Below are 24,812 nucleotides of genomic sequence, written 5' to 3' on the forward strand. Positions count from 1 at the left end.
GGGCTGCACAATGAAACTGTAGTTGGGTATCTGAATTCTACAATACCTGGTTAGGCCCAGGAATGCCCGCAGCTGCTTACATGTGGTGTGAGTCTGTAGGTCAGATATAGATGGCTTTTATACAGTCTGCCAAAATACTGTGCCTGCCAGTATACCTGTCAGTACTGTTCTGAGCTAGGAAACTTATTGTTGTACTAGCTGAGCCTTAGATTGGGACACCTTATAACCCGACTCGGCCTGGAAATTAAGGACCTGACTGGCATGAATGGCCTAGGGTTGAGAGAGGAAACAAATCAAGAGTTCATCTACATACTGTATGAAAGCTCCCCTCTCAAGTGTTAAATCTTGTAAATCTCAGACTGGAAGTCACTCAGTTGTGTCCAACTCTCTGTGACCCCATGAACTGTAGCCTGCCAGGCTCCTCTGTCCATGGAATTTTCCAGGCAAGAATACTGGAATAGGTTGCCATTTCCTTCTCCAGGGGATCTTCCTGACCTAGGGATCAAACCTAGGTCTCATTGCAAACCTAAAGAATTGCAAGCAGATTCTTTACCATCTGATCCATCAGGGAAGCCCTAATCTCAGGCTAACACCTGTATAAAGAGGTGGGAGCAATCCCTAAAGCCCTGCAGCGGAACGGTCTAGGTCAGTTGCTGCGGTGCTTGTAATGGAGATTCTCATTCGAATGCAAACAAGTATTGTGATTCTGGGGCCAATAGGATGCAGCAGAAAGCATCTTTCAAATCTAGAGCTGAGAACCAGCTACTATCTGGGGGTAACTTTCCCAAAAGTATGTAAGGTTTGGAGACTATTGGGTGTAGGGGAATTATTGCCTCGTTAATGATTCACAAATCATTAACGAGGCAATAATGGACCAGGTGGTAAGTGCCTTTCTTTTTCTTGGCTGCTAATATTGGGGTACTGCAAAGTGATTTTGTGGGAATAAGGAGTCCATGAGACATCATGGATTTGGATATGAAGGGTTGAAGTCCCATGTGGGCTTTGGACCTAAGGGGATATTATGTCTTTTAGGGAAATTTATGTGGGTCCTTTAGAGCTGTCATGACCAGTGTTGCATTTTTAGCTTTTCATTGGATACCTGGGTCCCAGGCCAGTGGGTTGACTTGCAGCTGGTCTGGCCCAGAGGAATTTTTGATATCTTCATTAGTTAGGAGATTTCTTAAAGTTTCCCAGAATTTGCACCCTGGATGGGGTCCATGTGACCCTCCTAGGAAGACAGAATGGTATTCCATTTTTGTAGTATGTCCCTCCCCAGGAGTCATCTTGGACAGTCAGGCATTCGTAAAAAATCGTGGGAGAATCCAGATCCCTCCCAGACAGAGAATAGGGATATAGTAGAAGGCCTGTTGAATGGTTTGCCTGTGGCTCCCATGATGGTGCAGGTCTATGAAGAGAAGGGTCCAGAGAAGGAAGTCAAGACAAATAGGTGGCCCCCCATCTGAGTAAGAAAATGGTTGACTTACCTGCCACATGCATTTGTGCTCTTGACTCCACTCCAGTGATGTGGATCTGTTGTACTGGGGCCAACTGGAGGGGCCCTCCTCAGTCTTGGCAGTCATCTGGGTAGCAGCCTCTGGTCCTTAGTCTCTTTGGATCAAGGGACAAAGGGCTGCCCAGTTTCCCAACTGTTGGCATTTGTAGCAAGCAGTCTTAGGTTTATCCCAGCTGGGGCATTTCTGTGCCCAATGGCCCATCTGGCAACAAATGTGACATTTGTCTTTTTTTGAGCTGTAAATTCAGGTACTGTTGGGGGCAGCTTGACCCTGTAGGGCAGCCATCATTTGGGCATTTGATTCTTTCCTTCTTTCTTTCTCCCAGGCCTTGGCCTCAGTCTCTTGGTCACGGTTATAGAAGACTGAGGCTTTGTTCACTAGTGCATCTAAGGTGACATTTAGGTCTTCAATTAGTTTTTATAATTTGTGTCTAATACCAGGTGCTGATTTAACTTGTCCCTCATATGAGTCCAGATCTAGATTGGTATATTCAATGAATGCTTCCCTCAGCCTAACAGGAAGCTTCAACAGGAAGGCTGTTGAATTTTCCCTGGGCTCCTGGCTGATTGCTGTTACGTGGGAGTAGTTTATGACTTTATGTTAGGGTGCCTTAAGGCCTGCTTTGATACAGATGATAAAATTGTTTCTTTCCCACTGGTGTTCTTTCTGTAGTGTTCTGACTGTAGTCCCATTCTGGATCAATGCTGGGGCTTGCCGTCTTCCCAATGGGGTATTTAGTACCAGAAAGGTGGAGTCCATCAGCAAATCTTTCTGCCTCTCTTTCAACTTGTTCTGTATCAGTATCAGAGAGGGTCTGGTTTAGGATTATTGTGATAGCTTTCCAGGTCATTTCATAAGCCATAACAATATGTTGGAATCCCTGGATACATTTAGTGGGATTGTCTGACAAGCTACCCAATTTTGCCTTGATCTGTTTTAGTTCTACCAATGAGAAAGGCTTATGGACTAGTTGTGGGCCGAATTTGCCTCCTGGTGCTTCCACCAAGGGATAGACTTTAGCTGATGGAGGTAACAGAGGTCCCTCGTAAGGTGGTGGGGCAGAACTAGGTGTGATGTGGCTGGTAGAATTGAGGGATTTTCCTTAAGTAGCAGGGTTGCAAAGGTGGGAAGTTTACAAGTTGTGAGGAAATCCTGGCTGTTCCGTAGGACAAAGGAAAATTGTACATATGGGCTCTCAGACTATCTGCCCTGCCTTTTGCAAAATAGGTTTAACTGGAGAATAGTGTTATAATTAATGGTTCCATTTAGGGGCCAGGATTCCCAGACCCAAAGGTGATATTGGGTCTAGACTGTATTATAAAAGAAAATGAGTCTCCTCTTTTGTAGCATGGCAGGGTCATGGATGAAGGAGTTGCCTCTTGTTCTCAGCTAACTTCCTGCCTGACAGAGAGATGAGTGAAATATGTTAAGGGGGTTGGTTGGTTGGTTTGTTTGTTCAGTCTCTAAGTTGTGTTCAACTCTTTGCGACCCCATGGATTGCAGCATGCCATGCTTCCCTGTCCTTCACTATTTCCCAGAGTTTGCTCAAACTCATGTCCATTGATTTGGCGATGCTATCTAACCATCTCATCCTCTGCCATCCCCTTCTCATTTTGCCTTCAATCTTTCCCATCATCAGGGTCCTTTTCAGCGAGTCAGCTCTTTTCATCAGGTGGCCAAAGTATTGGAGCTTTAGCATCAGTCCTTCCAGTGAATATTCAGACTTGATTTCCTTTGGGATTGACTGGTTTGATCTTCTTGTAGTCCAAGGGACTCTCAAGATTGAGTCTTCTCCAGCAGAAGTATAAATTTCCACTACAAAATAAATGAGTCACAGGGCTGAAATGTACACCAAGTAGAATATAGTCAATGTAATATAATACCTCTGTGTGGTGACAGATGGTAACTAGACTTATTGTGGTGATCGTTTTGTAATATGTAGAAATCTCAGATCATTATGCTGTTCATCAGGCACTAATTAAATTTTGCTTTTTAAATTCCAAACAGCCAGAATGAAAACTTAAAAGAACTTGGCTGCAGCTATTTAACCTGAGGGGTAAAACATGTTTTAGTAGTAGAGAATATCTGCCAGCTGGTATTTTTTTCTTCTTCTCAGAAAGAAATACAAGGAAAAAGACAAAAATTGCAGCTTGAGGGAATGAAGCTAGGAATGAAGAAAAGATCCCTGACAGTATGGTGATGTTCCTTGGACGCTGGAATTGATTACCAAGTATTTGATCAGACTGAAGTTTTGCCTAAAGGTGATCTTATCGATAAACCACCTGAGAGGTGAGAGAGATTATCTTTGACAAGATAATTTCCACAACTCCTTGAAATCTGTGTTTGGCAAAGATAAAAATGACTGGGGTGCTTCAACTGGGGTTTTTCATTTTTAACAAGCTTTCTTTATTAGTCATTATCTAATCAGAGAAATAGCAATGCCTTCCATTTAGTGAAAGGGATCAGTTATTATAAGATTATCTGTTGGGAGGTTACAGAACACCCTAAAACTAGTAGCTTAAAGGAACAACTGCTTGTTATTGCTCCTCAGTCTAGTGGACAACTAACTGGGTTGCTCATCTGATTCTGGCTGGTCTCAATTGTGTGTCTGTGGTAGATGTCAGGTCAGCGAGGTACCTCTGGTCCTGACATCTGATGGATGTTGGCTGGGGCACTTTGCTTCTCCTCTGTGAGGTCTCCTTCTTCAGCAGACCAGCTCAGGCTCATTCATTGGAAGCTTAGTGGGATTCCAGAAGAAACCATGCAAGGTTTTTGGGTCTAAAATCAGAACTGGCAGTGGGTTTGTGGGATATGGTCTTTATTATGTTGAGGTATGTTCCCACTATGCCCACTTTCCAAAGTGTTTTTATCGTAAACAGGTGTTGGATTTTGTCAAAAGCTTTTTCTGTATCTATTGAGATGATCATACAGTTTTTATTCTTTGGTTTGTTAATGTGGTGTTTGACTTGATTGATGCACATATGTTGAAGAATCCTTTCATCCTTGGGATAAATCCCACCTGATCAGATTGTTAGGTTGAAATAAATATATGCAACATAAAAAAAATCAGAACTGGAGTATTGCTTTTGCTACTATTTATTGGCCAAAGCAAGTCATAGGTCTAACCTAGATCCCAGAGGTGGAGAAAGACATTACTTGTTGACAGGAGGAGCTTTATAGTCGTACTGCAAAGGGGAATAGGCAGTCAGAAGGGATTAATCTGAACCATTTTTCATACTGCCTATCATAAAAATAATGGTGTTGGGAGAACCGGAGGAATGAAAGGAACAAGGAATGTGCTAAGGAATAGCACTTTTTAAATATGATTTTAATGGGACTGCTCCATTGTAGGAGGTGGTCTTCCCCATCTCTTGAGTCTGGGTGGGCCTTGCAGCTTGCTTGGCTGACAAATGATATCAAAAGCAATACTGTGTCAACAAGCAGCGCTGGGGTCTTGGAGGGAGGTGTGCCCTGCCGCTGCTAGAATTACTTATGAGATACCACCTCTGCTAGGACCAGGGTGACTTCTCCTTTCCAGGTGCCAATGATTCACATTGACTGAACCTAACCAAAAGCCACTGAAAAGAGAATCTGGAAAACCTAGCATGCTTCCAGGCCTGGCAGTATAGAGTAGGAGATTGAAAGGAGAGTGTGGGACTGTGAGCAGATTGGAAAACAACCACACAGTTCCACAGTTCCCTGTGGAATTCTTATCGCATTACAGGTATGAGATATATTGCTCTAAGATGCTATGATTCCAGGGGGGTAGTTTGTCATCCCAAAGACAAACACTGGCTGCGTCAACTGTGTCTTGGTGATCCTGGGGAATTACTCTTGCTGATTTTGACCTGTAACTAGGCTGGAGCTAGGGGTGTTCACAAGATAACTATGGTGAATGGTCAAGAAAGTCAAATTTTGGTCTCATTCATCATTATCTCAAAGTAGGTTATCTGTATGGAGAAGCAATGTGCATGCTTAGTTGCTAAGTCATGTCCGGCTTTCTGTGACTTTATGGACGCTAGCCCATAAAGGAGTAGCCCACCAGGCTCCTTTGTCCACAGGATTCTCCAGGAAAGAATACTGGAGTGGTTTGCCATATCCTTCTCCAGGTGATCTTCCCCAGGGACTGAACCTGAGTCTCCTGCATTGGCAGGCAGATTCTTTAACCACTGAGCCACCTGGGAAGCCACATGGAGAAGTAATAGATAACAACATTTTGATGTTTGTCTTCTGAGAAGTTGCTTGGCCAGTGGTCCCAGCCATCAGCCCAGAGGATTTGTATGATGCTATGAGTGAATGGGGTATAGAGAGGCAGGCAATCGGCATGAAAAAGTACAAGAATAGTAATCTAGTCAGTCTTGTAAGAAGTTACAATTCTGAATTCTCTAATTAGAAGAGAGAATTTTACATATTATTAGAGAAATCTGGTAGCTTCCACTTGAGAGTCAGATAAGGACTAATTACTGCAGCTGAGGGGACATCTGAAGGATGGGGCAGGGGTCAGGAAGGCACAAGTCAGGGTGCCAAATAGTACAAGAATGACATTGCTACTGGGGAGTTTATAAAAATTCCACACTGAACACTGCAGAAGCTTAATTATGGATTCTGAAGACATCTAAATATGTAATGGACTGATCTGGCACGAATGTGTTTCAAATATGTATTACTTTCCTGTAAGAACTATTTAACAGTGATTATTTATACTGAGGCTTAATCAATTAGTGTTTGAAATTGGCCTGCAAATGTGAAAAAAAAAAAAACTACTTAACCTTGGCTCTTTAAGACATGTTAGAAATCATCTATTCCTCCTCTCATTGTGTCTATAATGAAACTGGGTCCCAGAAAGCTGACATAGCTGGTCTGAGGTCATGCAGCTGATTAAAGATGGAATCAGGACTAGAACTCAACCTGGGTGATTCCCAGTCAGATGGGTTTTTATTCCCTTTACCATAATTTCTACCTTGTATTTTGACAGAGGCGAGGCCTGTATCTAAATGAAGCTTGAAGAAAGTGTTTTCTAGATTCATCAGAATCACCCATGGGTGCTTTTATAGATCTGCCTGGAGCCTAGCCCAGAACTTCAGAGGCAGAATTCTGTGTATTAAAACAACCACCACCACCTGCTTAGGCATTTTTGATGTCCTGCCTCCCTTTTATCTTGCCTAGTTCTGTGTAAGGATATGCTTTTACACGTTGATTAGCAGGAGAGAGAACTCTTTCCAGAGGTTTACATGCTTTCAGTTAGGTAAGGCTTTTGCCTAAAGCCCACCCACCCCCTTTTATAAATATAAATACTTATTTATTGATACTTGGCTGCGCTGGGTCTTAGGAGCAGCACACAGGATCTTCAAGTCTTCATTGTGGCACATGGGATCTTTTTAGCTGTGGCATGAGGGATCTAGTTCCCTGACCAGGAATCAAATGTGGGCCCCACTGGACCACCAGGGAAGTCCCTGAAGCCCTGTCTTTTTTTTTAAATTTGGAGGCTAATTACTTTGCAATATTGTAGTGGTTTTTGCCACACATTGACATGAATCAGCCATGGGTGTACATGTGTTCCCCATCCTGAACCCCCCTCCCATCTCCCTCCCTATCCCACCCCTCTGGGTCATCCCAGTGCACCAGCCCTGAGCACCCTGTCTCATACATCTAACCTGGACTGGCAATCTGTTTTGCATATGATAATATATACATGTTTGAGTGCTATTGTCTCAAATCATCCCACCCTCGGCCTCTCCCACAGAGTCCAAAAGACTGTTCTATACATCTGTGTCTCTTGTGCTGTCTCACATATAGGGTTATCATTACCATCTTTCTAAATTCCATATATATGCATTAGTATACTGTATTGGTGTTTTTCTTTCAGGCTTACTTCACTCTGTATAATCGGCTACAGTTTCACCCACCTCATTAGAACTGATTCAAATGCATTCTTTTTAATGGCCGAGTAATATTCCATTGTGTATATGTATCACAGCTTCCTCATCCATTCTTCTGCAGATGGACATCTAGGTCGTGAAGCCCCGTCTTTACAGAGCAACTTCCTGAGGGGCTCACGAGCTGTAACCCCTCACTCTTTAGAGATTTCCATGGGCCCCTCCTTTGTACTGAGAGTAATCACGCTGAAGGTGCAGTGCTGGCTATTGACAAGTTGGTTCCCCCAAGTAAAATTGTAGGCTGATGTTCAGTTCAGGCCACCTCAGGTGTTGCTCTCCAGGTGCCAGGCTGTTGGTGTGTTTGGCCAATGGTGAGTGTGGGTTCTCAGGGCATGAAGCCAACTCTTGGGATAAGTGAGTCTGTCTTGCCCCTTGTGGCATCTGCAGTTCCTGAAACGGTACCTGACGTATATTAGGTGCTCAGTAAATATTTGCTGACTGACTGAATGAATTGAAGCCTCTTATTGGGTGCCAGCTGTGAAATAGCTGTACTTAATGTATCATGACACTAAGTGTCCTCATTCCAGAAGTGTGGTTGGATTCTGACTGTAGTTGGGATTCATCCTGTAAAGCTCCACAGGGCCTAATGTGTGATGATAAATCATAACCCTCCTAGGTGTTCGGAATCAATTTCACACCTCATCTGTTACCATGAGCAGAATATGTGAGAAAGTACCCTCGTCTTTGTAATACATCAGCTCACAAAAATAAAATGCCTGAAGATCAGAAAAGGGAACACTGTTATAGTGCATGGTGCTTAATCAACTACCCAGACAGTGATGGATTTCAGGGGATATTTACATTTGAATCATGACATCTAAAATGTCTCAAGTACAACCCATAGATTATGGGCAGCATGGAAGCAGTTTAAAAAATCATTTCTCATTATCTGTAGTTAAAAACAAAGTCTCTCTTTGTAGACAGATTCTTTCTACAAAAGTAATAATAAAAAACTGAGGATAAAGTCCTGTCTAGATCAATGATAGGCTTGGAGTCCTCACTGTGTCCCTGACAGACATTACTGATTGATCACGGTACATTTTCCTACTTCGGCCGGTACGGTCTCATTACTTCTCAATCCAAGGCTGTAAGGAAGCCATTGCTGATTGATCTGAGTTGACTGAAACTCATTGACCATTACTGATTTAGAGTTTGTCTTTGTTCTCTGAAAAGCTAACAGTAGTAGATAATAAGAAGATGGAGGGAAAGGCAAAGGAAATGCTATTGGTTTGGAAAGCATCATGGATTAGTCAGCTGATCCACTTCCTTGCTTCTGGACAGGATCATATTCAAAGCCATGGACAGAAAAAGGATTTCCTTTTTGGTGGTGTTTCACCAGTTGAGATTCTGGGGCCAGGTGCATCATGGGTGATATTGTAGGAACTCGTGCGTTGCTTAAGACATGATGGATCAGAACCTCTGGGTTTGAAGTCAAGGAGGCTGCATTGGAACTAGTACTCAGGTGCATCTTAGTCACTCTAACGTTGGTGATGATGCCCTATGGATATCTGGGGGTCTAGTCTCACCTCTTGTTTGCTCGCCATGAGAACCTGGACCTATCCCTTACCACAGCCTCAATTTTCTTATGGAGAAATAGTAACATTGTGCCATCAACTCGTAGGGCGGTCATGAAACTCACTTGAGATGGGACTTCTGAGAATGCTTTCAGGCATAGTGAGTGCTGTAAATATGGAATATATTGTTGTTCATCTGTTAAACTTTGTGAGGAATTGAAGTATGCTTTTGAAAGTTTAACTTTATCAAGAGCCAATGATCTACTAAAAGCCAGAATGACGCTAAAAAATAAAACAACTCTGCTGAAGAGACCAGAGCAGTAGTTCTCAACCATGCTTATAAATTAGAAACATAAGTGAAGTTTAAAAAATTTTTTTATTTTATATTGGAGTATAGCCAATTAAAAATATTGTGATAGTTTCAAGTGGACAGTATAGGGACTCAGCCATATATGTACATGTATCCATTTTTTCTGAAACTGCTGTTTCATATCCAGGCTGCCACATAATATTGAGCAGAGTTTTCTGTGCTATACAGTAGGACCTTGTTGGTTATCCATTTTAAACATAGCAGTGTGTACATGTCAATTTACATCTCTCTAACTATTCCTCCCCCCGCCATCCTCCCCTGCCTGGCAGCCATAAGTTCATTCTGTAAGTCTGTGAGTCTGTTTTGTAACTAAGTTCATTTTTATCATTTCTTTTTAGATTCCACAAACATATGTTTCTCCTTCTCTGACTTACTTCACTCAGTATGACAATCTCTAGGTTCATCTTGTGGGGAAGTTTTAAAAACTGCCTAAGTCAGAGTCCCATCCAGGACAGAGTTACAAGAATTCAGAGAGTGAACTTGAGCTTGGCATCTCTTGTGGTATGTATCTGGTTTCCAACCTTTCTGAAGAATGGCTGACCTCTTGGTCTTTCAATCCTATCAGCATTTCAGTATTTTGCCAACACATTTTGTTTTAAATTACTCAGGCTCACATTTGTTGCTTGCAACCAGAAAACCTGAAGTGATATCTCATTAGTCAGTTAACCTTCAAAGCTAGGGACTGTGACTGTCTCCTTCCCCTCTGGATTTGGAGTGACTCACACAGATCCTGACATACAGATGAAAAACTGGCTTAACAATTTAAGGTAGAATTTTTTAGATTATTGCAAACATTATGGGTGTCTTAAGAGTTATAACATTGTAGTACTAATGTCCAGGTGAGTTCTTTGGGTAATTTTACTTGGGTAAAATTTACTTCGGTAATTCTATCTATATTTGGATAGAAAAATTTACATTTGAGGAAGCAGTTTTGTTCTACAAGTCAGTGATAATGTGGAAAAAAGCACTGGTTTTGAAGGAGTCTTAACTCTCTCTAGTAATATGCCTTAAGGAGAAGCCACATAAAGTCTCATCTAAGTAGTGAACACATCTGATCCTCTGTGGCTTCTGAGATCAAAAGAGACAAGAAGTCTTTGGGCTTGTGAGGTTGGGGTAAGGGTACATAGGGAATCTCTGTACTGTTTTTGTAACTTCTCTGTAAATTAAAATCATTTCCAAATTAAAAAAAAAAGAAAAATTGACTTAAATTGAGAGCTACCCAAGTGCTGATCCTCACTGGGGCAGATTAAATCTTGTTGTTTAGTAGCTCAGTTATGTCCAACTCTTTGTGACCCCCACGGACTACAGCATGCCAGGCTTACCTGTCCTTCTCCATCTCCTGGAACTTGCTCAAACTCATGTCCACTGAGTTGGTGATACCATCCAACCATTTCATTCTCTGTTGCCCCCTTCTCCTTCTGCATTAAATCTTTCCCAGCATCAGGGTTTTCCCCAGTCAGTCAGCTCTTCACATCAGGTGTCTGAAGTATTGGAGCTTCAGCTTCAGCATCAGTCCTTCCATAGAATATTCAGAGCTGATTTCCTTTAGGATTGACTGGTTTGATCTCCTTGCAGTCCAAGGGACTCTCAAGAGTCTTCTCCAACCCCACAGTTCAAAAGCATCATTTAAATCTAGGTTTCCTCAAAGTGAAGAGATAATGCATGTAAAATTCCTGGCATTTATGTGTGCTCAGACGGTAAAGCATTTGCCTACAATGCGGGAGACCGGGGTTCAATTCCTGGGTTGGGAAGATCTCTTGGAGGAGGAAATGGCAACCCACTCCAGTATTCTTGCCTGGAAAATCCCATGGGTGGAGGAACCTGGTAGTCCATGGGATTGCAAAGAGTTGGACACAACTGAGCGATTTCACTTTCTTTCACTTTCACTCAGTGAATAATTGTAGTGGTTGTTTTTGAAGACTGGGGGGCTATAAAGGTGGGGAAGACTTAATGAGTTTGTGGTAAATGAAGTTTTATACTGATAAAGAAAGAATGAAAGTCACATGTCATTGGAACATGGCCACGCTCATTCATTTGTGTTGTCTCGGAGAGAGTTTGTGCGAAGAATGTAGAGTTAAGTAGTAGCAGCAGAGACCATGTGGCCTGCAAAGACTAAAATGTTTATTTTCTGGGTCAGCTTTTCACCCTTCCCACCCTGTTCTGTACCCTAGGAGGCTGGTGTCTAGGCTAGGGTCTGGCGGTTGTTCTCAGTGTCTGGTCCTGGAATTGGCATCACACCAGCATCACTAGTGATCTTGTGGCAGATCCTTGAACCCCACCTATCCTAGACCAATTGAATCAGGAAATCTGGGGAAGAGGCCCTGGAACCTTTGTTGTAACAGTCCTTGGGTGATCCTGATGTATGATTATTGATTTTTGCTTTAACATGTTGTTTCTGCTGTACGACAACCAGATTCAGCCATAATTATAAATGTGTACACTCCCTTCCTCCTGAACCTCCCTCCCCACTTCCATCCCACCCTTCTAGGCCATCATAGAGTGCCGGGCTGAGCTTCCTGTGTTATACAGCAGCTTCTGATGAGGGTTAATGTTGTAGAACCACTGGTCTATGAGTTTCTTTGTCCTTCAGCTTCCTGTTGATTTTGCCAGTGAGGAGCATCAGCAAAAGATGCGTGGAGAGAGGGAGGGAGGAAAAAGAGCGAGGCAAGGTATTTGGTCACCGTCTCTTACCTAGCAGAGCAATTTATGTGTTTGTGTGTGTGTGTATGTGTATGTATGTATGTATGTGTGTATATATATATATATGTATTTAAGCATATATGCATGTATTTATGTATTTTCCCATCTGGGATTTTTTTAAATGAAGTATAGTTAATTTGCAATATTGTTAGTGTCAGGTGTATAGCAAGTTGATTGTTCTACATATACACACATGTATATGTATATATATATATAAATAAATATTTTGGTCAGATTACTGCCATTATAGGTTATTATAACATATTAAAGTTCCCTGTGGTATACAGTAAGTCCTTGTTGCTGATCTATTTTATGCATGATAGTTTGCATTTGTTAATGCCATACTCCTAATTTATCCCTCCCTGACCTCCCTTTCCCCTTCGGTTACTAAAAGTTTGTTTTCTGTATCTGTGAGTCTGTTTCTGTTTTGTATCTGGACTCATTTGTAAAATTTTTTGGATTTCACATGTAAGTGACATATATAGTGTTTGTCTTTCTCTGACTTACTTTGCTTAGTATGATAATCTCTGGGTCCATCCATGTTGCAGGAAAAGGCATTATTTATTCTTTTCTATGGCTGAGCAGTATTCGTGTGTGTGTATCTCACATCTTCTTAAGCCAATCATCTACTGATGGGCATTTGGTTGTTTTCTTGTCTTGGCTATTGTAAATAGTATTTCTTTTTGAATTAGAGTTTTAGTTTTTTTCTATGGAGTTACTTGATTCCTTAGCTGATAGTCACAGTTCCTGTAAGGCACCACTCTCCAGGCAACCTTTTTTGTGTTGGGTCCCATTGGCCACAAGTATTCCCTCTTCTCATCCTTTTTTTTTTGAACTGGGAGTGGTTATGGGGGCCTCTGTTGCCAGACTTGTGGTTCACACTCACATCTGTAGTTTCCCTCTAACCTTTCTATACCTTTGTAAATAGTCCCTTTATTAAACACTCTTCAAATTATTCTAAAGTGAATACACTTCTTGCTGGAACCATGGCCCATAGAACACATAAGCTGTTTTAAGGTGTTATAAAGATGGAATGAATGGTAGTAACCATTTGGGGAGCCCAGAGGACAAAGTCTTTCCAGAAAGTTTTAGGGGCTAAAGTGCACAAAGCTTCAGAGAAGTTGTGACTTCTTAGTTGGTCTCTTAAAGATGGGTAATATTCAGCTAAATATAGGAAAACTTCCAAGAGTTGGATAGTATATATGACTTTTTGGGCAACAGTAAGTTGTTGAGTTTGATGAACATATAATGTTGGGTTGAGAGCCACTGTTGTAGGCAGTAAGGTGTCGTTGAAAGTTTCTAAGCAGGTAAGTGATGTGGAGATGGCTTAAGAGTAAACAATTAAGATTTGGTGGTTAGGTAGATAGACTATGGGCTTAGAGGGACCAAAGTTAAAATCGAGGCCTGTGTCATACTAGTTGTGTGTCCATCAGTAAGTAATATCTCTAAGCCTTAGTTTCCTCTACAAAACAGAAACGGTGAAAACTTTGTTCAGGTGTCATAAAGACAAAGTGAAGAGCGTATGTAGAGCATTAGTACTGTGGCTGGAATATTGTAAATGCTTAAGAAATCCTATCATTATTATGGTTACTCTTATTATCCTTCTCAACCTTAAGAACTTAAAACATTCCCAAGAGTTATAAATATTAGAAAGGAATCTCAGTGGCCTGGGTTCTGACAGCTACAGTTTGCATCATCATTGTGACTTAGTATCATCCTCCAACATGCTTCTCCTTTCTCTGATGGCTTCTGGAGAAGTTGCTGTGGATGCTGTAAGCAAGTTACTTTCCCTACAGCTGTCTTTAAGGACACAGTTCAAAAGGGTTCTCATGTAGGATGTTGGTACCACGAATCCTGGGTCAGGAAGATCCGCTGTAGAAGGATAGGCTACCCACTCCAATGTTCTTGGGCTTCCCTTGTGACTCAGCTGGTAAAGAATCCACCTGCAATGTGGGAGACCTGGGTTTGATCCCTGGGCTGGAAAGATACCCCCAGAGAAGGGAAAGGCTACCCACTCCAGTATTCTGGCCTGGAGAATTCCATGGACTATATAGTCCATGGGGGTCACAAAGAGTTGTACATGACTGAGCAACTTTCATAGAAATAACTAGCACATTCTTAAATTTTAAAATTTTATTTAAGTATAGTTGATGTACAATATATGTTACAGGTGTGAAACACAATGATTCACAATTTTTAAAGATTATATTCCATTTATAGTTATTATGGAACATTATCTATTTCCTATGCTGTACAATATATTCTTGTAGCTTATTTTATATCTAATAGTTTGTACCTCTTACTTTTCTAATCCTATATTGTCCCACCCTCCTTCCCTCTCCCTACTGATAAACACTAGTTTGTTCTGTGAGTCTGCTTATTTTTTGTTATATTCACTAGTTTATCATGTTTTTTTTTTTTTTGTTTTTAGATTTCATATACATGTGATATACAGTATTTGTCTTTTTCTGTCAGACTTATTTCACTTCACATAATACCCTCCAAGTCTAGTCATGTTGCTGCAAAGGGCAAAATTTTATTTTTTTTTTGTGGCTGAGTAGTATTCTATTGTGCATATACATGTCTGCATTTATATCACATTTCTTAATTATTTTGACAAAGTATAGTTGATTTGCAATGTCAATTTCTGTTGTATAGCAATGTGATTCAGCTAAACATATATATATATATCTTTTTAAATATTTTAAATCATGGTTTAGCATAGGATTTTTTAAAAAATTAAACGTATTGGAGTATAGCTGATTAACAATATTGTGGTAGTTTAAGGTGAAAGGAAAAGGGACACAGCCATATATATACATGTATCTATTCTCTAAACACCCCTTCCGTTCAGGCTGGTGCATAACATTAAGCAGAGTTCCATGTGCTGTGCAATAAGTCTTTGTTGGTTATCCACTTTAAATATAGTTATATATAGGGATAGTTAGGGACTTTGGGAAGGTCATAGACACAATGATATATTTATCATAGGATATTGAATATAGTTCCATGTTTTATAAAATAAAATCTTGTTTATCCATCCTATATGTAAGCTATTATATATACATGGAACTATATTCAATATCTTATGATATATATAACTATGTACCTAACCTTCCCAAAGTCCCCTAACTATCCCTATATATAACTATACATATGCTAACCTCAATCTCCCACTCCATCCCTCCTCCTTGGAAATCACAAGTCTAGGCTCTATACCTATGAGTCTGTTTCATAGACATGTTCATTTGTGTCATATTTTAGGTTCTCTATATAAGTGATATCATATGGTACTTGTCTGTCTCTTTATCACTTACTTTACTTGGTTGATTATCTCTGGTTGCATCCATGTTGCTGCAAATGGCATTACTTTTTTTTTTGACTGAGTAGTTTTCTGTTGTGTATGTATACACACTACATCTATGTTCATTCATCTGTCAATGGATATGTAGTTTGCTGCTATGTCTTGGCTATTGCGAATAGTGCTGTATGAATATGGGGGTGCGAGTGTCTTTTTGAATTAGTTCTGTCTGGATATATGCCCAGAAATAGGATTGCTGGATCATATGCCAACTCCAGTTTAAGTTTTTTGAGGAACCTAACATACTGTTTTCCACAATGGCTGCACCAACTTCCATTCCCAACAACAGTTAGAAGGGTTCCCTTCTATCCACACCCTTTCCAGCATTTGTTATTTGTAGACTTTTTGACGATGGCCATTTTGACCAGGTGGCTCAGTGATAAAGAATCGGCCTGCCAAAACAGGAGATGTGAGTTTGGTCCGTGGGTTGGGAAGATCTCCTGGAGAAGGGAATGGCAGTCCACTCCAGTATTCTTCCCTGGAAAATCCCACGAATAGAGGAGACTGGCAAGCTACAGTGCATAAGATCCCAAAGAGTTAGACACAACTGAACACAGCACATGTCTTCCTTGGAGAAATATCGATTTAGACCTTCTGCCCTTCTTTTGGATTTTGTTGTTGTTGTTGAGTAATATAAGTTGTATATTTTGGAAATTAAGCCTTTGTTGGTCATATCATTTGCAGATATTTTCTCCCATTCCATGGGTTGTCTTTCTGTTTTATGGTTTCCTTTGCTGTGCAAAAGCTTGTAAATTTGATTAGGTTCCCCCCTTTAAATTTATTTATTTTAAAATAATTTCTATTGGAGTATAATTGCTTTACAATGTTAGTTTCTGCTACACAGCAAAGTGAATTAGCTATATGTATACATAATATCCCTTCTTTTTAAATTTCCTTCCCATTTGAGCTATCATAGAGCATTGAATAGAATTCCTTATGTGATACAGTGTGTTCTCATTGTTATTGTTCAGTCATTAAGTCGTGTCCGGCTCTTTGTGACCCCACGGATGAGCACACCAGGCTTCCCTGTCCTTCACCATCTCCTGAAGTTTGCTCAAACTCATGTCCATTGAGTCAATGATGCCATCCAACCATCTCATCCTCTGTCGTCCCCTTCTCCTGCCTTCAGTCTTCCCCAGCATCAGGGTCTTTTCCAATGAGTCAGTTCTTTGCATCACTGGCCAAAGTATTGGAGCTTCAGCTTCAGCATCAGTCCCTCTAATGAAAGTTCAGGGTTGATTTCCTTCAGGATTTACTAGTTTGATATTGCTGTCCAGGGAATTCTCAAGTGTCTTCTCCAACACCACAGTTCGAAACCATCAATTCTTTGGCACTCAACCTTCTTTATGGTCCAACTTTCACAACTGTACATGACTATTGGAAAACCATTGATAGCTTTGACTAGATGGACCTTTGTGGGCAAAATGATGACTCTGCTTTTTAATGCTGTCTAGATTGTCATGGCTTTTCTTCCAAGGAGCAAGCAACTTTTGATTTCATGGCTGCAGTCACTGTTCAGTGATTTCGGAGCCCAAGAAAATGACTTCTGTCACTGTTTCCATTTTCCCCCATCTATTTGCTAAGAAGTGATGGGACTGGATGCCATGAACTTCTGTTTTGAATGTTGAGTTTGAAGTCAGCTTTTTCACTCCTCTTTTACCTTTATCAAAAGGCTCTTTAGTTCTTCACTTTCTGCCATTGAGGTGATAACATCTGCATATCTGAGGTCATTGATATTTCTCCTGACAATCTTGATGCCAGCTTGTGAGTCATCCAGCCCAGCATTTCACTTGATGTACTCTGCTTCGAAGTTAAATGGGCAGGGTGATAATATGCAGCCTTGATGTGCTCCTTTCCCAATTTTGAACTAGTCTGTTGTTCTGTGTCTGGTTCTAACTGTTGCTACTTGACCTACATACAGATTTCTTGGGAGGTGAGTAAAGTGGTCTGATTTCCACCTCTTTCAGGATCTTACAGTTTGTTGTGATCCACACAAAGGCTTTAGTGTAGTCAATGAAACAGAAGTAGATGTTTCTTCTGGAATTCCCTCGCTTTTTCTATGATCCAATGAATGTTGGCAATTTGATCTCTGGTTCCTCTGCCTTTCCTAAATCCAGCTTGTACATCTGGAAGTCCTTGGTTCATGTATTGTTGAAGCCTAACTTGAAGGATTTTGGCCACTACTTTGCTAGAATGTGAAATGAGTGCAATTGTGCAGCACTTTGGACATTCTTTGACATTGCCCTTCTTTGGGACTGGAATGAAAACTGACCTTTTCCAGTCCTGTGGCCACGGCTGAGTTTTCCAGATTTGCTGTCACATTGAGTACAGTACTTAAACAGCATCATCTTTTAGGATTTGAAATAGCTTTGATGGAATTCCATCACCTCCCTAGCTTTGTTCTTAGTAATGCTTCCCAAGGCCCACTTGACTTCACACTCTAGGATGTCTGGCCCCAGCTAAGTGACAACACCATTGTAATTATCCAGGTCATTAGTTATCTATTTTATACATAGTAGTATATATATTTTTTGAGAGACCTCCATACTGTTTTCCATAGCGGCTGTATCAATTTACTTTCCCATCAACAGTGTAGGAGGGTTTTTTCTTCTCCACATTCTCTCCAGTATTTATTATTTGTAAGTTTTTTTTTTAACTCATTCTTTTTTTTTTTTTTAAAGAATTAGCTTTTTAAATTGGAGGATAATTGCTTCACAATATTGCGGTGGTTTTTGCCATACATTGACATGAATCAACGATGGGTGCACATGTTCCCGCCCATCCTGAACCCCGCGCCCCTGCCTCCCTCCCCACCCCGCGCCTCTGGGTTGTCTGAGAGCACTGGCTTTGAGTGCCCTGCTTCATGCATCGAACTTGCACTGGTCACCTCTTTTACATATTGTAATATATATGTTTCAATGCTATTCTCTCAAATCATCCCACCCTCACCTTCTTCCACATAGTCCAAAGTCTCTTCTTTACGTCTGTGTCTCTTTTGCTGCCTTACATATAGGATCATCGTTACCGTCTTTCTAAATTCCATATATATGCATAAATAATATACTGTATTGGTGTTCCTATTTCTGAATTACTTCACTTTGTATAATAGGCTCCAGTTTCATTCACCTTATTAGAACTGACTCAAATGCATTCTTTTTTTTTATAGCTGAGTAATATTCCATTGTGTGTATGTACACTGCTTTCTTATCCATTCATCTGCCAATGGACATCTAGGTTGCTTCCATGTCCTAGCTAATGTAAACAATGCTGCAATGAACGTTGGAGTACATGTGTCTCTTAAACTTCTGGTTTCTTCAATGTGTATGCCCAGCAGTGGGATTCCTAGGTCATATGGCAGTTCTATTTCCAGTTTTTTAAGGAATCTCCACACTATTCTCCATAGTGGCTGTACCAGTTTGCATTCCCACCAACAGTGTAAGAGGGTTCCCTCTTCTCTGCACCCTCTCTAGCATTTATTGCTTATAGACTTTTTGATGGTGTCCATTCTGACCAGTGTAAGATGATACCTCATTGTGGTTTTGATTTGGATTTCTCTAATAGTGAATGATATTGAGCATCTTTTCATGTGTTTATTAGCCATCTGTACATCTTCTTTGGAGAAATGTCTGTTTGGTTCTTTGGTTCACTTTTTGATTGGGTTGTTTTTTTTTCTGGTATTGAGCTGTTTGTATATATTTGGAGATTAATTCTTTGTCAGTTGTTTCATTTGCTATTATTTTCTCCCATTCTGAAGACTGCCTTTTCACCTTGCTTATAGTTTCCTTCATTGTGCAAAAGCTTTTAAGTTTAATTAGGTTCCATTTGTTTACTTTTTGTTTTTATTTCCATTACTCTGGGAAGTGTGTCATAGAGGATCTTGATGTGGTTTATGTCAGAGAGTGTTCTGATGTTTTCCTCTAAGAGTTTTATAGTTTCTGGTCTTACATTTAGATTTTTAATCCATTTTGAGTATATTTTTTGTGTATGATATTAGAAAATGTTCTAGTTTCATTCTTTTAAAGGTGGCTGACCAGTTTTCCCAGCACCACTTGTTAGAGATTGTCTTTTCTCCATTGTATTGCCTCCTTTGTCAAAGATAAGGTATCCATAGGTGCATGGATTTATCTTTGAGCTTTCTGTTTTGTTCCATTGATCTATATTTCTGTCTTTGTACCAGTACCATACTGTCTTGACTGTAGCTTTGTAGTATAGTCTGAAATCAAGAAGGTTGATTCCTCCAGTTCCATTCTCCTTTCTCAAGATTGTTCTGGCTATTTGAGGTTTTTTTGTGTGTTTGTTTGTTTCCATACAGATTGTGAAATTATTTGTTCTAGTTCTGTGAAAAATACCGTTGGCAGCTTGATAAAGATTGCAGTGAATCTATAGATTGCTTTGGGTAGGCTACTCAGTTTTCACTATATTGATTGTGCCAATCCACGAACATGGCATATTTCTCCATCTATTTGTGTCATCTTTGATTTGTTCATCAGTGTTTTAAAAGTTGTCACTTTAATTTTTTTAAATTTTACTTATTTTTAATTGCGTTGGATCTTTGTTGATATGTATGGGTTTTGTCTAGTTGCAGGCAGTAGGGGCTACTCTTCATTAAGGTGTGTGGGCTTCCCATTGGATTGCTTCTCTTGTTGGGGCGTACAGGCTCTAGATAGTTGATAATTGTGGTGCATAGGTTATGTAGCTGTGGCTCATGGGCTCTGAGTGCTGGCTCAGTAGTTGTGATACAAGCGGCTTAGTTGGTCTGTGGCATGTGGACTCTTCCTGGACCAGGGATGAAACACATGCCTTTCACAGTATCATACTGTATTGATGACTATAGCTTTGTAGTATAGTCTGAAGTTGGGGAGCCTGGTTCCTCCAACTCCATGTTTCTTCTTCAAGATTTCTTTGGCTATTCCAGGTCTTTGTTTTCATACAAATTGTGAAAGTTTTTGTTATAATTCTGTGAAAAATGCCGTTGGTAATTTGTTAAGATTGCATTGAATCTGTAGATTGCTTTGGGTAGTATAGTTATTTTCACAATATTTATTCTTCCAGTCCAAGAACATGGTATGTCTCTCTCCATCTCTTTGTGTTATATTTGATTTCTTTCATCAGTATCTTACAGTTTTCTGAGTACAGGTTTTTTGTCTAGGTAGGTTTATTCCTTGGTATTTTATTCTTTTTGTTGTGATGGTAAATGGGACTGTTTCCTGAATTTCTGTTTCTGATCTTTTGTTAGTGTATAGGAATGCAAGAGATGTCTGTGTATTAATTTTGTGTCCTGAAACTTTACCAAATTCATTGATAAGCTCTAGCAGTTTCCTGGTGGTCTTTCAAGGATTTTCTATGTACAGTATCATGTCATCTGCAAATAGTGACAGGTTTACTTCTTCTTTTTCAGTTTAGATTCCTTTTATTTATTTTCTTTGACTGCTGTAGCTAGGACTTCAAAAACTATGTTGAACAGTAGTAGTGAGAGTGGACATCCTTGTCTTATTCTTGATCTTAGAGGAAATGCTTTAAGTTTTTCATCATTGAGAAAGATGTTTGCTATTGGTTTGTCACATACTGTCTTTATTATGTGGAGATAGATTCCCTGTATGCTCACTTTCTAGAGAGTTTTTTTAAAATCATAAATGGGTATTGAATTTTATCAAAAGCTTTTTATGCATCTACTGAGATGATCATACAATTCTACTCTTCAGTGTGTTAATATGGTGTATCCCATTAATTGAATTGTGTATATTGAAGAATCCTTGCATCCCTGGGATAAATTCCACTTGATCATGGTATATGATCCTTTTAAAGTGTTGTGGGTTTTGGTTTGCTAATATTTTGTTGAGGACTTTTGGTATGTGTTCATTTGTGCTATTGGCCTGTAATTTTTTTGGTATGATATCTGTGTCTGCTTTTGCTATCAGGGTGATAGTAGGCTCACAGAATGACCTTGGGAGTGTTCCTCCCTCTGCAATACTTTCAAGAGTCTGAGAAGAATCAGTTCAGTTCAGTCGCTCAGTCATGTCCGACTCTTTGTGACCCCATGAATTGCAGCACGCCAGGCTTCCCTGTCCATCACCAACTCCTGGAGTTTACTCAAACTCATGCCCATCGAGTCGGTGATGCCATCCAGCCAGCTCATCCTCGGCCATCCCCTTCTCCTCCTGCCCCCAATCCCTCCCAGCATCAGGGTCTTTTCCAATGAGTCAACTCTTGTCATGAGGTGGCCAAAGTATTGGAGTTTCAGCTTCAACATCAGGCCTTCCAGTGAACACCCAGGACTAATCTTTAGGATGGACTGATTGGATCTCCTTGCAGTCCAAGGGACTCTCAACAGTCTTCTCCAACACCACCGTTCAAAAGCATCAATTTTTCGGCGCTCAGCTTTCCTCACAGTCCAACTCTCACATCCATACATGACCACTGGAAAAACCATAGCCTTGACCAGACAGACCTTTGTTGGCAAAGTAATGTCTCTGCTTTTTAATATGCTGTCTAGGTTGGTCATAACGTTCCTTCCAAGGAGTAAGTGTCTTTTAATTGCATGGGTGCAGTCACCATCCACAGTGATTTTGGAGCCAAAAAAAAAAAAAAAAAAAGTCTGACACTGTTTCCACTGTCTCCCCATCTATTTCCCATGAGGTGATGGGGCCAGATGCCCAGATGCCATGATCTTAGTTTTCTGAATGTTAAGCTTTAAGCCAACTTCTTCACTCTCCTCTTTTACTTTCATCAAGAAGCTTTTCATTTCCTCTTCACTCTCTGCCATATAAGGGTGGTGTCATCTGCATATCTGAAGTTCTTGATATTTCTCCCAGCAATCTTGATTCCAGCTGTGCTTCTTCCAGCCCAGCATTTCTCATGATGTACTCTGCATATAAGTTAAATAAGCAGGGTGATAATATACAGCCTTGATGTACTCCTTTTCCTTTGTCTGTTGTTCCATGTCCAGTTCTAACTGTTGCTTCCTGACCTGCATACAGGTATCTCAAGAGGCAGGTCAGGTGGTCTGGTATTCCCATCTCTTTCAGAACTTTCCACAGTTTATTGTGATCCACACAGTCGAAGGCTCTGGTGTAGTCAATAAAGCAGAAATAGATGTTTTTCTGGAACTCTCTTGCTTTTTCAATGATCCAGCGGATATTGGCAATTTGATCTCTGATTCCTCTGCCTTTTCTAAAACCAGCTTGAACATCTGGAAGTTCTCGGTTCATGTATTGCTGAAGCCTGGCTTGGAGAATTTTGAGCATTACTTTACTAGCGTATGAGATGAGTGCAATTGTGCAGTAGTTTGAGCATTCTTTGGGATTGCCTTTCTTAGGGATTGGAATGAAAACTGACCTTTTCCAGTCCTGTGGCCACTGCTGAGTTTTCCAAATTTGCTGGCATGTTGAGTGCAGCACTTTCACAGCATCATCTTTCAGGATTTGAGATAGCTCAACTGGAATTCCATCACATCAACTAGCTTTGTTTGTAGTGATGCTTTCTAAGGCCCACTTGACTTCACATTGCAGAATGTCTGGCTATAGGTGAGTGATAACACCATTGTGATTATCTGGGTCATGAAGATCTTTTTTGTCCAGTTCTTATGTGTATTCTTGCCACCTCTTCTTAATATCTTCTGCTTCTGTTAGGTCCATACCATTTCTGTCCTTTATCGAACCCATCTTTGCCTGAAATGTTCCCTTGATATCTCTAATTTTCTTGACGCGATCTCTAGTCTTTCCCATTCTGTTGTTTTCCTCTATTTCTTTGCATTGATCGCTGAGGAAGACTTTCTTATCTCTCCTGGTTATTCTTTGGAACTCTGCATCCAGATGGGTATATCTTTCCTTTTATCCTTTGCTTTTCACTTCTCTTCTTTTCACAGCTATTTGTAAGGCCTCCTCAGACAACCATTTTGCCTTTTTGCATTTCTTTTCCATAGGGATGGTCTTGATCCCTGTCTCCTGTACTATGTCATGAACCTCCGTCCATAGTTCATCAGGCTCTCTGTCTATCAGATCTAGTCCCTTAAATCTATTTCTCACTTCCACTATATAGTCATAAGGGATTTGATTTAGGCCATACCTGAATGGTCTAGTGGTTTCCCCTACTTTATTCAGTTTCAGTCTGAATTTGGCAATAAGGAGTTCATGATCTGAGCCACAGTCAGCTCCCAGTCTTGTTTTTGCTGACTGTATAGAGCTTCTCCATCTTTGGCTGCAAAAAATATAATCAATCTGATTTCGGTCTTGACCATCTGGTGATGTCCATGTGTAGAGTCTTCTCTTGGAGTGGGTTGCTATTTCCTTCTCCATTAGTTGCTTGTAGTAGTCTCTTATGATCCTTTGTTTTTCTGTGGTGTCTGTTGCAACTTCTCCTGTTTCATTTCTAATTTTACTATTTTGAGTCTATTTTTTCTTGATAAGTATGACTAAAGGTTTATCAATTTTATTTATCTTTTCAAAAAAGCAGCTTTTAGTTTCATTAATCTTTTCTATTGCTTTCTTCATTCCTATTTCATTTATTTTTGCTTTGATCTTTATGATTTCTTTGCTTATACTCACGTTGGGCTTTGTTTGTTCTTTCTCTAGTTGCTTCAGGTATAAGGTAAGACTGTTTATTTGATATTTTTCTTGTTTCTTGAGGTGGGGTTGTGTTGCTATAAACATCCCAGTTAGAACTGCTTTTGCTGCATTCCCCAGATTTTGAGTCATTGTGTTTTCACTGTCATTTGTCCCTAGGTATTTTTTTTATTTCTTCAGTGATCCATTGGTTATTTAGTAGCACATTGGTTAGCCTTCCTGTGTTTGTGTTTTTTTATAGTTTTTTTCCCCCCCCTGTAATTGATTTCTAGTCTTAGTGCTGCAGTCAGCAAACATGTTCGGTATGATTTCAGTTTTCTTAAATTTACTGAGGCTTGATTTATGAGCTGAAATTGATCTAAATTGGAGAATGCTCTGTGTACACTTGAGAAGAAAGTATATTTTGCTTCTTTTGGATGGAATATCCTATTAAATACCATTTACTGTGTCTAATGTGTCATTTAAAGTTTGTGTTTCCTTATTTTCTGTCTGGATGATTTGTCCATTGGTATAATTGGGATGTTAAAGTCCACCCCTATTACTGTGTTGCTGTAGATTTCCTCTTTTATGGCTATTAGCATTTGCCTTATGTGTTGAAGTGATCCTATGTTGGGCATATAAAATTTACAATTGTTATTTATTCTTCTTGGATTGATCGCTTGATCATTATGCAGTTTACATCCTCATCTCTTGTAACAGTCTTTATTTTAAAGTCTATTTTGTCTGATATAAGTATTGCTACTACAGCTCTTTTTGGATTTCCATTTGTATGGAATATCATTTTCCATCCCCTCACTTTTAGTCTGTTTGTATCACTAGGTTTGAAGTGGGTCTCATACACAGCATATATGTAAGT

General features: G+C 40.1%; 1 long non-coding RNA gene across 12 annotated transcripts in view; it reads left to right on the forward strand.

Moving 5' to 3' along the window:
- LOC110143670 (uncharacterized) overlaps positions 1-24,812 on the forward strand; it is a 244,884-nt gene that overhangs the window by 131,049 nt on the left and 89,023 nt on the right. Inside the window, exon 1 of one of the 12 annotated variants that reach the window (XR_011486965.1) lies at positions 3,585-3,803. The exons of 10 other annotated variants lie outside the window; for them this stretch is intronic. This is a non-coding gene — a long non-coding RNA (uncharacterized lncRNA). Of the gene's footprint in view, positions 1-3,584; positions 3,804-9,691; positions 9,836-24,812 lie in introns of those variants that run through there. One more of the 12 variants, XR_011486963.1, reaches the window with a different exon arrangement.

This window comes from Odocoileus virginianus, chromosome 3 (assembly GCF_023699985.2).
Source record: "Odocoileus virginianus isolate 20LAN1187 ecotype Illinois chromosome 3, Ovbor_1.2, whole genome shotgun sequence".
Taxonomy (NCBI): domain Eukaryota; kingdom Metazoa; phylum Chordata; class Mammalia; order Artiodactyla; family Cervidae; genus Odocoileus; species Odocoileus virginianus.